This window comes from Magnolia sinica, chromosome 11 (assembly GCF_029962835.1).
Source record: "Magnolia sinica isolate HGM2019 chromosome 11, MsV1, whole genome shotgun sequence".
Lineage (NCBI taxonomy): Eukaryota > Viridiplantae > Streptophyta > Magnoliopsida > Magnoliales > Magnoliaceae > Magnolia > Magnolia sinica.
This window is the reverse complement of record NC_080583.1, coordinates 76,321,317-76,334,881: the sequence shown is the minus strand read 5'-3', so window position 1 is coordinate 76,334,881 and position 13,565 is coordinate 76,321,317. Positions and strand designations below refer to the sequence as shown.

The 13,565-nt window shown below is 35.4% G+C and overlaps 1 long non-coding RNA gene across 1 annotated transcript; it reads left to right on the top strand.

Moving 5' to 3' along the window:
- Positions 1–253: 253 nt before the first annotated feature.
- LOC131219395 (uncharacterized) lies at positions 254–5,800 on the top strand. The gene is made up of 8 exons (XR_009158165.1): positions 254–367; positions 458–827; positions 1,241–1,309; positions 2,337–3,083; positions 3,247–3,464; positions 3,547–3,648; positions 4,238–4,338; positions 5,082–5,800. It is a non-coding gene; the product is annotated as an uncharacterized LOC131219395 (long non-coding RNA).
- The last annotated feature ends 7,765 nt before the right edge of the window (positions 5,801–13,565 follow it).

Below are 13,565 nucleotides of genomic sequence, written 5' to 3'. Positions count from 1 at the left end.
CATCTCAAAAATGATGATCTCTTCCACCATACACATGTCTTGAAATTCAGACCAGCCAAACTACAGAGCTGATCTTGGATGGAGTAAGACTGAGCAGATGCTAATAACTATTTGACGTATGTTGTTGAATTGGTAATACTTGTTGTGTTTCTTTTAACCACCCACCAATCAGATGGCTAGGATTGCCAAATAGTGTGATTTTCAAGAAATCCTCCACCATAGTGTGCCCCACAGTTTGGATGGTTAGAATAGCAGTATGTGTGCCACGTTAAGGAGGATTGGTCTCTACTGTCTATGGTTGCATTGCCGGTCCCAAGCCCTGGTAAAGGAGGAGGGAGAAGGGCTTTAGAATGAGAACATTAACTATGTGAGTTGTAATTGTAGTTCCCTGCTATTGTTTGGATTATCATAATGTGATAGATAGATGTTATTGTTAATTTGTATTATCATTATATAGGGAGAAGTTTGCTTCAGTGCCTTTTGGTGGTGGTGGTGGCTTTGCTGTGGCTGCAAGTGCCGGTGGTGGAGCTGGTGCTCCTGAAGCACTTGCTGCTGAGGCCAAGAAAGAAGAGAAAGTGGAGGAGATACAGTTCTGATGTCAGAGAGGTAAGAGCCATTCCAATAATCCTACATGATTTTATTCTTTATGAAGAGCATATGTTTTGCATAATGCAGAGTAGTTTATCCTACTTTATAAATTCTTTATGTCATGATTGCTTTTACAAACCCCTCTTTTCACCCTAACCATCCCCTCTCTCAATCTCACGAAGCCTCCCCTCTCTCATGCCATCATCCGCATCCCTGCTGCTCGATCGTGTCTCGTTTAGGTATGCAAGGCCGCTTATCTTCTTTTTTCTCTTTAGAATGTTCAGATTTCTCTCTTTTTTGTTTTGTGGAATTGGATTGGGGGTTTGAGGGGGTATTGATTAGATTGATTGGGGGTTTGAGGGGGTTCAGAGATTAGGGGTTTGTGCAGATGCTTGTGGCATTGAGCATGAATTTTTCCGTGATAAAAAAAGATGAGCTAGATCTAAAACTCATGTGGGCCACACTCCGAGGGACAGTTCGGATGGAAATGGCAACCATTTATATATTTCCAGCTTTTGTCACCTTCAAAGATAAATTTTGTGCCACTAAAGCAGCAAGTTTTTACATTCAGATCCTGATTTTATACATCAATACTTACGCCTCATTTATACATCAAGTTTTTACATTCAGATTGTGTGCCACCATTTTGCAGATCATACGTCTTTTCCTTTCTGTTGAGGAGAACCGTGGAAGGCAATAGACTTTTCAGTTTCTGAGCAGTGTATGTTTGTGGTGCTTTAAGCATTCCTTTTGATATGTGATTTTTTTCCCCCAACTTTTATCAGAATATTGGAGTTGAAATATTTCTTTTCCCATATTTTCTATTTATTACTTGATTATGTACTTAAGTTACATGGGTTTGTGTTTGTTTGCAAAAGAAAAGGCTAGCACGGCTAACCAACTTTGTTAGCACATGGAAACGATTAAAAAATGACAGAACCTTTCAACAGTTCCTCGAGAACTAGAGAATGAAGTGTTGATCAATTTCCATGTAACATGTGATTTATGTAGTGAAGGGTCTTAGAATGATCATAGACTATTTTAATCTTTTCAACAATTCAGCATGCTTTTTTGTGTTGCAAGAAACACTTGTGATTTTGATTATTATTGTTGTTATTTTCTTAAAGCAAGATTCTCACTTGAAATTCATTCCACCAACAAATCCATTGTAAATAGGGAATTATAGTAGAGAAATCCCCCATTCCAAGAACTCTTTAATTTTTCTTGAATGCTGTTGATTTCCTGATGTAATTGGACCTAATAAACTCTTTGGAATGATGCCATAAAGCATTTGATATATGTGACAAAGTTGAATTTTATTTTATTTTATTTAATGAAGCTTCTAGATGCTTGATCTTGAAACAAAAACATAAAAACTGAATATGACTCTGTTGGATTTAGAACTCCGTGCATCAAAACAGCCTTTATCTTGTTAACAAGCTTAGAATAAAGAAAATGGGAAAAAAGAAAGAAAATGACAATTCCTAAGTGACTATATGTGTGATGTTCGTTTGATAGGCTTCTTCTCTAAACCTTAACTCAGATCTGTTGTGAAATAATCTGAACTCAGGTGATCATACAAACAGGGCAACTAGTGATTAGTTTGCAATAAATTATCAATTTGTTTTAGTCAGGAGGTTATGGTTCTAGTTTTGATTATCTTTTGCCAATAATAAATGCTTAGCCACCCATTTGAAATGTTCAAGACTTAGAACTTATCTTTTCCTTTTCTTTTTCTTTCATTAGAGGTAAGAGCAGCATATTTGTTTGGTGTGGATGCTTGTTGTCCAAACCTAAAGGCTTCTAAATGCCACATTAACGTGAAGGTACCTCACACCTCTGTAGGGTAGAATTGGAAGTTTTCTTTGCAGGTAGCTATCTTTTGACAGCTGGTATTTACCATTGCCACCAATTTTCCTTGCATACTAAAAGGAGGGGCCTATATTTTCCCCAGATGGAAAGTTATGATATAGTGGTTCTTGATTCAAGATTGTCTATAGAGGACTTCAGAACACAGAGCAATCAGGTAAATCCAGTAATAATGGATTACACTTGAAGTAAACTAAGAAAAAAGGAAAGTTAACCAAACTCTATTGGCATTGTTCATCTACAATTCCTCATTAGACTACATCTTTAATGAGTTCACTGTGAAACTACCTATCAGTCCGTGACTTAGATTCTTGACAGCTTTACTGCAAACAGTTATGATGCTGAAAATTCAGAAGGGGTAGAGTATTTGGAGGGCAATGACATCTCATCTGTTGCGGATCAGATAGGTTTGATTCCAAGGATTGCTTCTTTGTTTCTGTTTGATCGTGGTCTGACATTGATGGTCTATCCAATCATTTCAACTAATGGTGGATTCCTTAACAGATACAGGTTGTACACCATTTCCATTGGCCACTTGTTCTCAGCCCCTTGTTCTTGTTGGAGACAGCAGCTGTACATTGACTTCATCAATGGAGCAGAACACATTAACCAAGGAACAGGAAAATGTTAGATCATTAACTATACTATCAGATTATTATTATTTTTTCTTTCAAGTTATTCATTGCTTTCAAATCTGCATTTTATGTTTTGTGTAACATTCTGTAGCATTTGAAGTAAGAAACTGATTGATTATATATGTTTCTATAACCTGCATCCTTGGATCTCCAGACAGAAAAGTACAAGTGAATGGCCCACAGAGCATCGTCTAGTAGCGACTTGCTACTAACAATGCCAGTATGCAATTTATGTCCGAACAGCAAGCTGTTTCATATTTCTGGTGTACCATTGGCTACTCATCCAGATTTGGATCCATATTTTCAAAGAATTGCAGATGGAGACTTGTCACCTATACTTACTGGGAGACCCATAACAACCATATCATTAAGGTCTTGATTCTGATTCTGCTTTTGCTTCCTGTACTTTGAACATATGATCAGCGAACTGAGGCAAAATATTTGTTTCTTGCAGTTCTGGTACTACACAGGGAAAGCCCAATTTTGTTCCATTTAATGAGGAATTGATGAAATCGACGTTGTAGATATTTCGTATGTCCTATGCTTTCAGAAACAGGTAAATGAGATTTGAGACTCTTGTTTCAATTTTAGAAAATTTCTTTCTTCAATTTGTTGATGGTGTGCTTCCCATCGACTTGGATCTCACAGTTGTTCTTTGGCTGTTTCATCAATCAAAGATATGTTATCTCAAAAAAGATTTCCACTACAGAATTTAGCACTTACTGTAATTTCTGTTTGAGTTCCTCATAAAATAGAGCTTTTCCAGTATCATGGAGATTTTCTTAATTTCTATTTGATATGTTTGGGTTTCCTCATAAAATGCATGCCAGCACTTAAACCATGGTATCATAAACTAGTCATAGCAGGCCATGTGCATAGTGGACAGTTATGAATGAGCATAATGAAGGGGTAATTGTTATTACCCACAGATGTATATTCTCAGATCTTCTGGGCCGGTTCAGGTCATCTGGCTCAACCCATTGATGAGCTATATGGGTGGCTCAAGTCAAGCAGAGTTCAACCCAAGTCCAAACCATTTACTTAAATGAGCCATTCTAAGCCGAGCCTGACCCACCATCTGTTTGGATGCCTATAACTTTTTCGATTTGTAAACGCATCACTTGAAAGTGAGTTTCATGTGTAAGTTGTTTACAGGTAAGTAAAATTGCTGAAAAGCTGTGAATTGCAGCTGCGCTTCTAGCTAACTCACTTGTGACTTACAACTTTGCTTCTCAATCACTCACTGGTGAGATTTCCCTTCAGTGGTGTGTGTGTGTGTCTGTGTGTCTGTGTGTGTATCTTATTTTCTCTTCTTTTTTAATTTTTGCTCCAAATTTGCCCTTGTGTTATCAACATAAACTACTGGAAATAGAAAATATGCTTATGATATTGACACCTTAGCTTGATTGGCAAGTATTACAGGTGTGACATAGAAGCTGTTAGATCAATATATGGGTGCATGATATTTGAAAATCTTTGTTGAGTTCTACAAAAGGCCACTGTATTCCTCTGTGCTGGATAATCATTGAACTGGAAAATTGCTGAAAAGTTGGTCCTCTCTTAGTAGCAAACATATTATTATGCCTCCTACCCTTCCATATCACAACTTATCTATTTTCAAATGTATAAAAGGTGTGATGCATGGCAAAAGAACTTATAGAAGGAAAAGAAAAAGAAAGAAGTTATAGAAGGAAAAGAAAAAAAAAGAAGTTATAGAAGGAAGAAGAAATAGGAGAAGAATCACACCATACAATTTAAAGAAATTGCTTTCTATTTTTTTTTTTTTCTAATCTTTTGTCTTCTTTCATTTTCTTGTAATTGGATCTTGGTTTCTTTGCATTTTCATCTGGGTGGCTAGAAATTGGACAGGTGTTTTTCAAATTTTCTGCATTTTCTTTTATTTCCCCTGCTTGATCTCTCTTCTTCTGTTCCATTTGGTCTTTTCTCAGCAACTGATAGAAAGTTGGTTCTGTTTCTTTTTCTTTGCAGAAGAAAATAATATGGCAGGTGCTGGCGAATTCCGTTGCTGGGAAGACCTGATACCAGATGCTCTTGGCCTGATCTTTAGCCATCTCTCTCTTCAAGAGATCTTGACCGTTGTTCCAACGGTCTGCAAGTCTTGGGCTATAGCAGTTTCAGGGCCTTACTGCTGGTAAGATACAGACATTGAGGAATGGAGCCTCCAGCGTAAGCCAGAGCAACTGGATCAAATGCTTCAGATGCTTGTCACCAGAAGCTGTAGTTTCGGTCATCGGCTCTCCATCTTCGGCCTCCCCAACGACGTCGTCTTCTCTTTCATCGCTGACCGGTAAGTGGAAACACTCCCATCGGGATCACATTTCCTCAATTCGAGATTTCTATGGTTCATTTCAGTTAAACTACGATAGGGTTCTTAGATTCATAGATTGTTGTTTTGGGTGTTTGTTTCATTGTACAACTGTTGTTTTGTATTGTTTCATGAAATGCAAAGTACTGGAGCCTTTTTTTAATTACATTATGCTTTATTCTCTTCATGCGCCTTTAAAATTTTTGTGATGAGGAATGACAACGGTAATCAAGAGTTGGAATTTAGGCATAGGAAAAAAAAAGTAATTTCTTGATGTATGAATGCACCAGCATGAGTTTTGGCCCATGCCACACTGACTGAGGTGCAACATTCTTTATATGTGTGAAATTCTGGTCAGTCATCCAAGCCATCGGTATGATGCAGGCTTAAAGTTATACTGAGGATGCTTCAAAGATCCCCAAGATTGTAAGATCTGATCATCCAAACAATGGTTAATGAGAAGAGGAAACAAAAACCAAATCATATTTTTTGTGCATATGCACTGGTTTCTTTTATTGTTGAATCTGGAATTTTTATATGAATTGATCTATCAGGGCGTGTACTAGCAATGGTAAGAGACGCCATTATTGTTTCCTCAAGTTTTTTTTTTTTTTTTAAAGGCAGCCCTAGATTGAAAACCATGCCTGTTGCTAACTTCGACATATAGCTACTGATCTACTATAGTTTTAGCTACAAATATTATCCATAGTTGTATGTACTTTTTGCTAACGAAAGTGTGCTGCTGATATATCTGTAGCTATTAATACAATACCTATAGCTACGGATTAAATTCGTAGTTGTATCTTTCAGACCTTTATTACGGCACCTACACTAGCTCTTGCTACGGACGGCGAGTGTGGCTAGAGATATTTAGCTACGGTTTATATCCGTAGCTTTTACTCTTTTTTTTCCTGCTCATGCACGGAAATAGCTTTCTCCCATGATTTTTCTCTCTTTCGTTATGGCCCACAAAAGTTTTGGATCGGGGTAAAAGCTAGGTATTAGGGATTTCATGGGGGTTATGCATCAGGTGAACGGTTTAGATTTCGAGCTCATATCACCAGAAATGAGCTCTTAAAAAGTTCTCACCAAACTCCCCAGTTCTCACCAATTCTCGTGAGAACTTTTTGAGAACTCATTTCCCATGACAAGAGCCTAAAATTTGAAGCATTCACCCAATCCAAGATCCCATGAAACCCATAGGGCCTAACTTTTAACCTAATCCAAAAATCTAGTGGCCATGGCAAAAGGAAATAGATTCCTCCCTTGATTTTCCTCTCTTTCGTTACGGCCTGCAAAAGTTTTGGATCAGAGTAAAAGCAAGACCCTAGGGTCTCATAGGGTCTTGCATCAGGTGGACGGTTCAGATTTTGAGCTCATAACACCGGAAATGAGTTCTCAAAAAGTTCTCTCGAGTGCCCAGATGAGCATTCCTCTCCCTTCTGTCTCTATATAAAAGATGCATAATTGGCTTGTCGGAATTGCAAAGATGGTGTTTATCATTAAGCTATCAAGGGAATTCACACTTGATAGGGGACCAACATGATGAACGGCTCGGATCTTACACATGCATGTTACATTATCACGTGTATATAAGTAAGGTAGGAATCAAACTGCTGTTGTAGCAAATAAAACATTACACAAAACATACAGAGAAGAAGAGTTGGAAAGTTTACACCTCCATAACCTCCATACAAGCTAGATGCACCCACAAACCCTCCCTTAGTATAACGTGGTGCCAGTTTGAGGTTGAACCAGAGAAGATAGGCTTGAGTTTGAGAGGGGTCTGTATCCTCATGCTATGGCTGGTCATTTCCTGCACTGGAAAATCTTCTGACAAGGTCGCGTGTAGCCTTGACCCCGTGGCGCACCACCGCTGCCAGGCTTGTTTTTGTCTAACGCGGGGTAGGTAATATAGTTCCCTGATAGAACCCTTCTACTGATTTCAGTGTCCATGAAGAATTCTTCCTCTTGGTAGCATTCTGAAATTGATCCATTGCATACTGCATCTTTCTCACTCTTTTCACAACTCCCACCACCCATAAAACTCCAAAAGAGTATTACAAGGATTCCTACAATGATAAGAACCCCTCTTCTCATCTCTTTTTCCATTGTGGCCTCTCTCTCTTCGCTTTGCATCTGATTCTAGGACCTTAAATAGGAAGCGAATTAGCTGGTGTACCACACACCAGCTATATAGCTGGTGTAGGTACGTGTCGTTCGAAGACGAGCGCTGACGCTCCGCGAACTCCGACTTGTACGAACCGTTCAAAGGAGATCAAAATTACATGGGCCCCATAATGATGTATTTATTATATCCACACCGTTCATCCATTTTTCTAGATCGTTTTCGAGTACTATCCTAAAAATGAATCATATCCAAAGATCAAATGGACCACACCATAAATAACAGTGAAGATAATGATTTTCACCGTTAAAAATTTTGTAGGGCCACCATAACGTTTATTTTCCATCCAATCTGTTCATAAGGCCAAAAAGACCTGTCTGAAGAGGAAAAAAAAATTTCATATTGATCCAAAACTTATGTGAGCCACAAAAGGGTTTCAATTGTAGACATTCAATCCCCCACTTATTTCACTGTGGTCGACATGATTGTTAGATCTGTCTTATTTTTAGTCTCAAGCCTTACGATGAGGTCACGAAATGGATGGACGGTTTGGATATAACACATACCTCGTGAGAATTGAAAGTCTACCATTAAAAACTTTTGGAGTTACAGTGAGTTCAGGATCAATTTGGTATTGATTTTGTCCCTTCATCAAAGTCTCTGTGTGACCTTATAAACAAGCTACATGGCAAATAAGCATTATGGTGGGCCCTATGAAAGTTTCAACGGTGGGAATTATTGTCCCCACTACTTTTTGTGGTGGACTACACTTTGAGCTTTGGATCTGCTTAATTTTTGGGTTCATATCTTAAAATTATCTCAAAAAATGGATGGACGGTGGGGATATAACACATACATCTTGGTGGGGCCCACACAACTTGGTGACGTAAACAGATCACAGTTGTCCGTCGTGTGCGTCACACTTGGAACTTAGAATACAGATCTAAATCTCTGATTTTTCAAATCAAATTTGGATCACGTAATATTTTACTTTTTGTCATCCATTTGACAGCCATTCATTGGATCAGAGTGACTTTAGAAATATGTTTCATCCGCGATGATTTTGGATGGTCAGGATTGCTGTAAATCAGTCCCACGTGTGAGCAGAATGAGTCACCACCATTTTTCCAGATGAGAAACTAACATGGGAGCTATTGTTTGTTGTCATGTTATGGAAGCAGCAACTATTCCCCCGTGAACTCACTTATTTTAGATGACAGAAATACCTTCGTAATTATTAGAAAATACAGAGTTTTTTAATATAAAAGCAAGGGCAATTTCGTCAAGTTCGAATGCCTTTTCAAATACAATAATACATCCTGGGTGGGCCTTTCCCAATTTTTTATGGACATACATAAGAAGAATTGCAACAAACCCCCCTTTTTTTTTTTTGGGAACTAACCCCACCATTCGCTTGCATGTGGCCTACCTGAGTTTTAAATCGGCCTCATTTTTGGCCTTACATCTTCTCTTGGCCAGGCCGAGATGATGGACGGAGTAGATTTATATTATCGTTAGTGAGACTCACCATATATTAAAAAATAATAATAAATAAAAATAAAAATTATATCTTCCGTACGCTGACTAAACCACTTTCTCCATTCTTCCTTCCTTTTCGTACGGGAATAGGCGGCAAACCCTCTCACTGAATGAAACCATTCCATAATCTCATATCATCCATTCCATTATGCACCTTTTTAAAATAAAAGAAGAAGAAGAAGAAGAAAAAGAGAAATAAACGAAAGAAACAATCAAATCAAAAATAGAGAAGGGGGAGAGAGAGAACTTTGTAGATCAAGAGAGAGAGATTAAACTGGGGTCGGATCATCAGACTTTTAAGGTAAGTGATCTTATCTTGAGGTTTATCATTTTCAGTTAATTATTATGCTTACTTATTCCAAAATTTTGATAAGAATGCTATTGTCAATTGATTATTATGCAGGAAATCTTACTCATTTATGAATTTTTATTTTATATATTTCTGATATTTAATGTTGAAATAAATTATATAATAATAATAATAATAAAAAATTTACAGAATAAAATAACAATTTATCTAAGTTTATATTTTAATTTAGAAATTCTATATATAAAAAATATTTATTAATATTAAAATTAAAATGAGTTATTCCTAAATTTTAAAATTCATTTATATAAAGGTAAATTATTAAAAATTGAATATGTTCAAATTAAGTTATGAATTTTAAGTCAGATGTAATATAGTACATGCAGATAGATTTTATTATTTTATATCAGAATTGTTGAATTTAATTCAGAATTATTTTTAGTAAAAAAATAGAATTAATAACTTAAATTAATTTGTAAATTTTAAGCCTTATTTAATATATGTATTTAATTTCATAAGTAATAATTAATTAAATTAAATTAATCTAGATCGAGTGAAATTTCAAATATTAAAATGATTTATTAATTTAATTTAAAGTAAAGCGGTTACAATTAAATTGTTAACAAGCAGTTAAATTAAAATTTTAATTTTTAGAGTTTGAGAATTAATATTAATTATACTAATTGGGAATTAAAAATTATTATTATTATTATTATTTTTGTTGTAAGAATTAAATTAATGTAAATTTAAATTTAAGGTGACTTTGAAGACTTTAAAAATAATTAATTATAATTCAAAATTTTAATTATTTGGTGAGTATTATGAACTCTGACTTGTATGATTTCTTAAATTAATTAAGTTAAAATTTAATATGATATTAATTCAAACTTCTAATTATTATTCTAATTTAAACTCTAGTTTAAGTTATAAAAATAAAATAATAATAGTAATAATAATAATTTGAATATAAGATACAACTAAACTTTTATAAATTAATAAATAGGAATTTAAATTTCGAATAAAATAAATTATTTACATTACAAATAAGTAAATAAATTCAAAATTCAAATTTTGAGACAAAAATTGGTATTTTAGCATTTTTAGGAGTTCTTATAAATTTTCTAATAGTATTATAGAATCAACAATTTCAGAAACTAAATTTTAATAACATCGAATTTATGCACCTCGTATAGAACCTGCATTATAGTGTAGAAATTTGATTTATCAAATTATTATCTATTTATTTTTATTGATTTTAGAATTGTTCATGTTATTCATGCTTCTCTATTGATTATTTAATTGTGAGAAAAATATATAATTGTATCAGCAAGTAGGGCGATCGTGACCCTTAGGTGAAAGACCCTAAAGCTAGCAAGTAGGATAATCGTGTCCCTTGGGTGAGAGATCCTAAAGCCAACAAATAGGCAATTGTGTCCTTTGGGTAAAAGACCCTAGAACCCACTGGATCCTTTAAAGTCTCTTTTGTGTACGACATATAAGTATAATTATGTGCGCAGACATACATCAAAGGTACAACTGGAGCAGTAGGTTGACCAGCTAATGTATAAATGGGTCTATCACCATGAAGTACCAGTGCGTGGTCGTTAATGTAACGTGACCATATACTTGGGTATGGTGTTGTAAGAAATGATATAAATGTTATGAGCATTCATGAAAATATCACATGCATCACATTTTCATAATTCTGTTGTTAAATTTCATTATCTGTATTATATTTTCCTTCATTGTTATAAAATTGATATTATCTGAATATGTTAAATTTTGGGTAAGAAATGACCCTACTGGGCTGTTATGCTCATTCTACTAAAAAAAAGCACAGGTGCAGAGCTGGAATACTACGAGCAGGCAGGCCTCCACTATTAGCTTTATTTTCTAGAAAATTAGGTTTAATTTTAATTCAATTCAGTTTTTTTTTTGTTATTTAGGTTTAGTTTATGTTCAAATTTCGATGTAGAAAGGGAAAACTATCGGAAGAGTTAATTTAATAAACATTTCAGCTGTATTTTCTTTTACATGATGTTGAATATTTATTGAATTTTGATTGAATCAATTGGATTGTAATAGATATCATTATATTATAACTCATGAACCTTGGGATTCGGGTCTCGAAGACCTTATTCGGGTACTCGAATTTCGAGGTGTAATAGTTTGGTATCAGAGCCAGGTTAGATTAAAAATTGTGGACCTAGGGTTGTCTTTAGAATTAGTGACTCAGACATAAATTCCTTTACTTTTATTATAGGAAAAATAGAAATATAAATTTAGGGATTATTACATTATCTTGACATCATTTATAATCTTATTTAGACTTGACATTGAACTAATAACCCAAATCTGGACCCTAAGGAGTTTTTAGATTTTTTTTTTTTTTTTTTTTTTTTTTTTTTTTTTTTTGCATTTGCACACTACAGTAAATTGGACAGCAATAATAAGTAGAAAATACTTAACTTACAAAAGTCATAACTAATTAATTAAAACTTCTTTTAAGTTGATTCAAAATCCCAGTCGTAGATTAACAAGTGTAGTTTCAGTAAAAAATAATTGAAAAATGTAAATCTAGGTTTATCCTTTACCAATATTAAGTTATGTGTACACTAGTTAGAAATCGTTTGTTTCTGGACAGACTTAATTATCCAAAATTTAGAATTTTCTGTAGACTTTGTATTTAGGATGAAATTTTATAGAATTATAGTAGACTTATATATATATTCTCATAAAAATTTTTAAATCAATCCAACACTTATAAGTATCAAAAACATTAGCGAGAATAGTATCCTAAGAATCTGAATTTTCTACACTATAACCTCAATACATGTCACTGTCTGAATTCTCTTAGTCTTCATATGTTAGTCTTTTAGATCATCAAATCTTTCTTACAATCCAATAAATTTTCCATGCTCCTAGAGACCTTAAATAGTATGCACCCCATTAATGATACTTAGAATTCAATTTAGTTACTACAACCTACCTTGGTTGTCACATACTAAGCTTACATGTTTAATTAGTCGTAGATTATGGCGGATCAAAACATTGATGTCGGAGCCACATTAAGAGCTATTGGTCCCAATACCACTGAAAACGGGTCACTTATGGGTGGAATTATTAGGGCCATAGGAGATCTTATGGCTCTTGTGGGTTATCAGATAAGACAAACTCAAGCGCAAGGTCAAACTCAAACCGTTCATGTAGCTAACGAAGGGATAAGAACTTTATTGGAAAGGTTAAAAAGACAGAGGCTACCTATATTTAAGCGTGGGCCTGACCTATCTGAGGTTGAGGTGTGGAAGAAACAGATTGATAAGATATTCACAGTTATGAAGTGCGATGAATACCAGAAAGCAGAATTAGTTATTTACATGCTAGAAGGGGAGGTAGATCATTGGTGGGACTCAGTCATTAGGATGAACCCGAGAGTTAAAGCCTGGACTTGGGCCTACTTTTGTGAGAAGTTTGATGATAAATACTTTTCTTTGTATGTGAAAAATCAAAAGGCCGTAGAATTCATGAAATTAGAGCAGGGTGATATGACAGTGCGCCAGTATGATGCTAAGTTCACGGAGCTATCGCGATTTGTAACTTTTCTGGTGTCCGATGAAACCCGTAAGGCACACAAATTTGAGGAAGGTTTGAGTGCCTCTATTCGTAGCCGATTAGCCCCTTTCGTATAAAAGACCTATGCCGAAGTGTTGGAGCGTTCCTTAACAGTGGAGAAAGACATCAACGAATATTGAAAGAATTGTGATCAAAGGAAGGACGTAAAAAGTGGTGCTAGAACCGCTACACATATATCTCCAGCCCAGCAAGATGTAGCTAAGAGACAGAGAACAACATTGACATCGATGGCCAGATCGACGACAACACTTCCTGCACCACGATTTTTGAAATTTTGCTATAATTGTGGACTCAAGGGCCACACTTCTTGTTTTTGTTCCAGACTACAGCGCACTCAATATCGACAAAGGTCAGGACCTTCACATCAGTCTTTTAGGCCTCCCCAGCAACAGGCGTTGCCGTCTATGTCACAATGACCTCCACTACATCCTTCCACCTCATTGCCATCCTCAAGACTACTTCAGCCATATCCACAAAGGTCGTTACAGTCGTACCCAAGACCACCACAGCAAGGACCTTCATCGGTATATCAGAGACCAC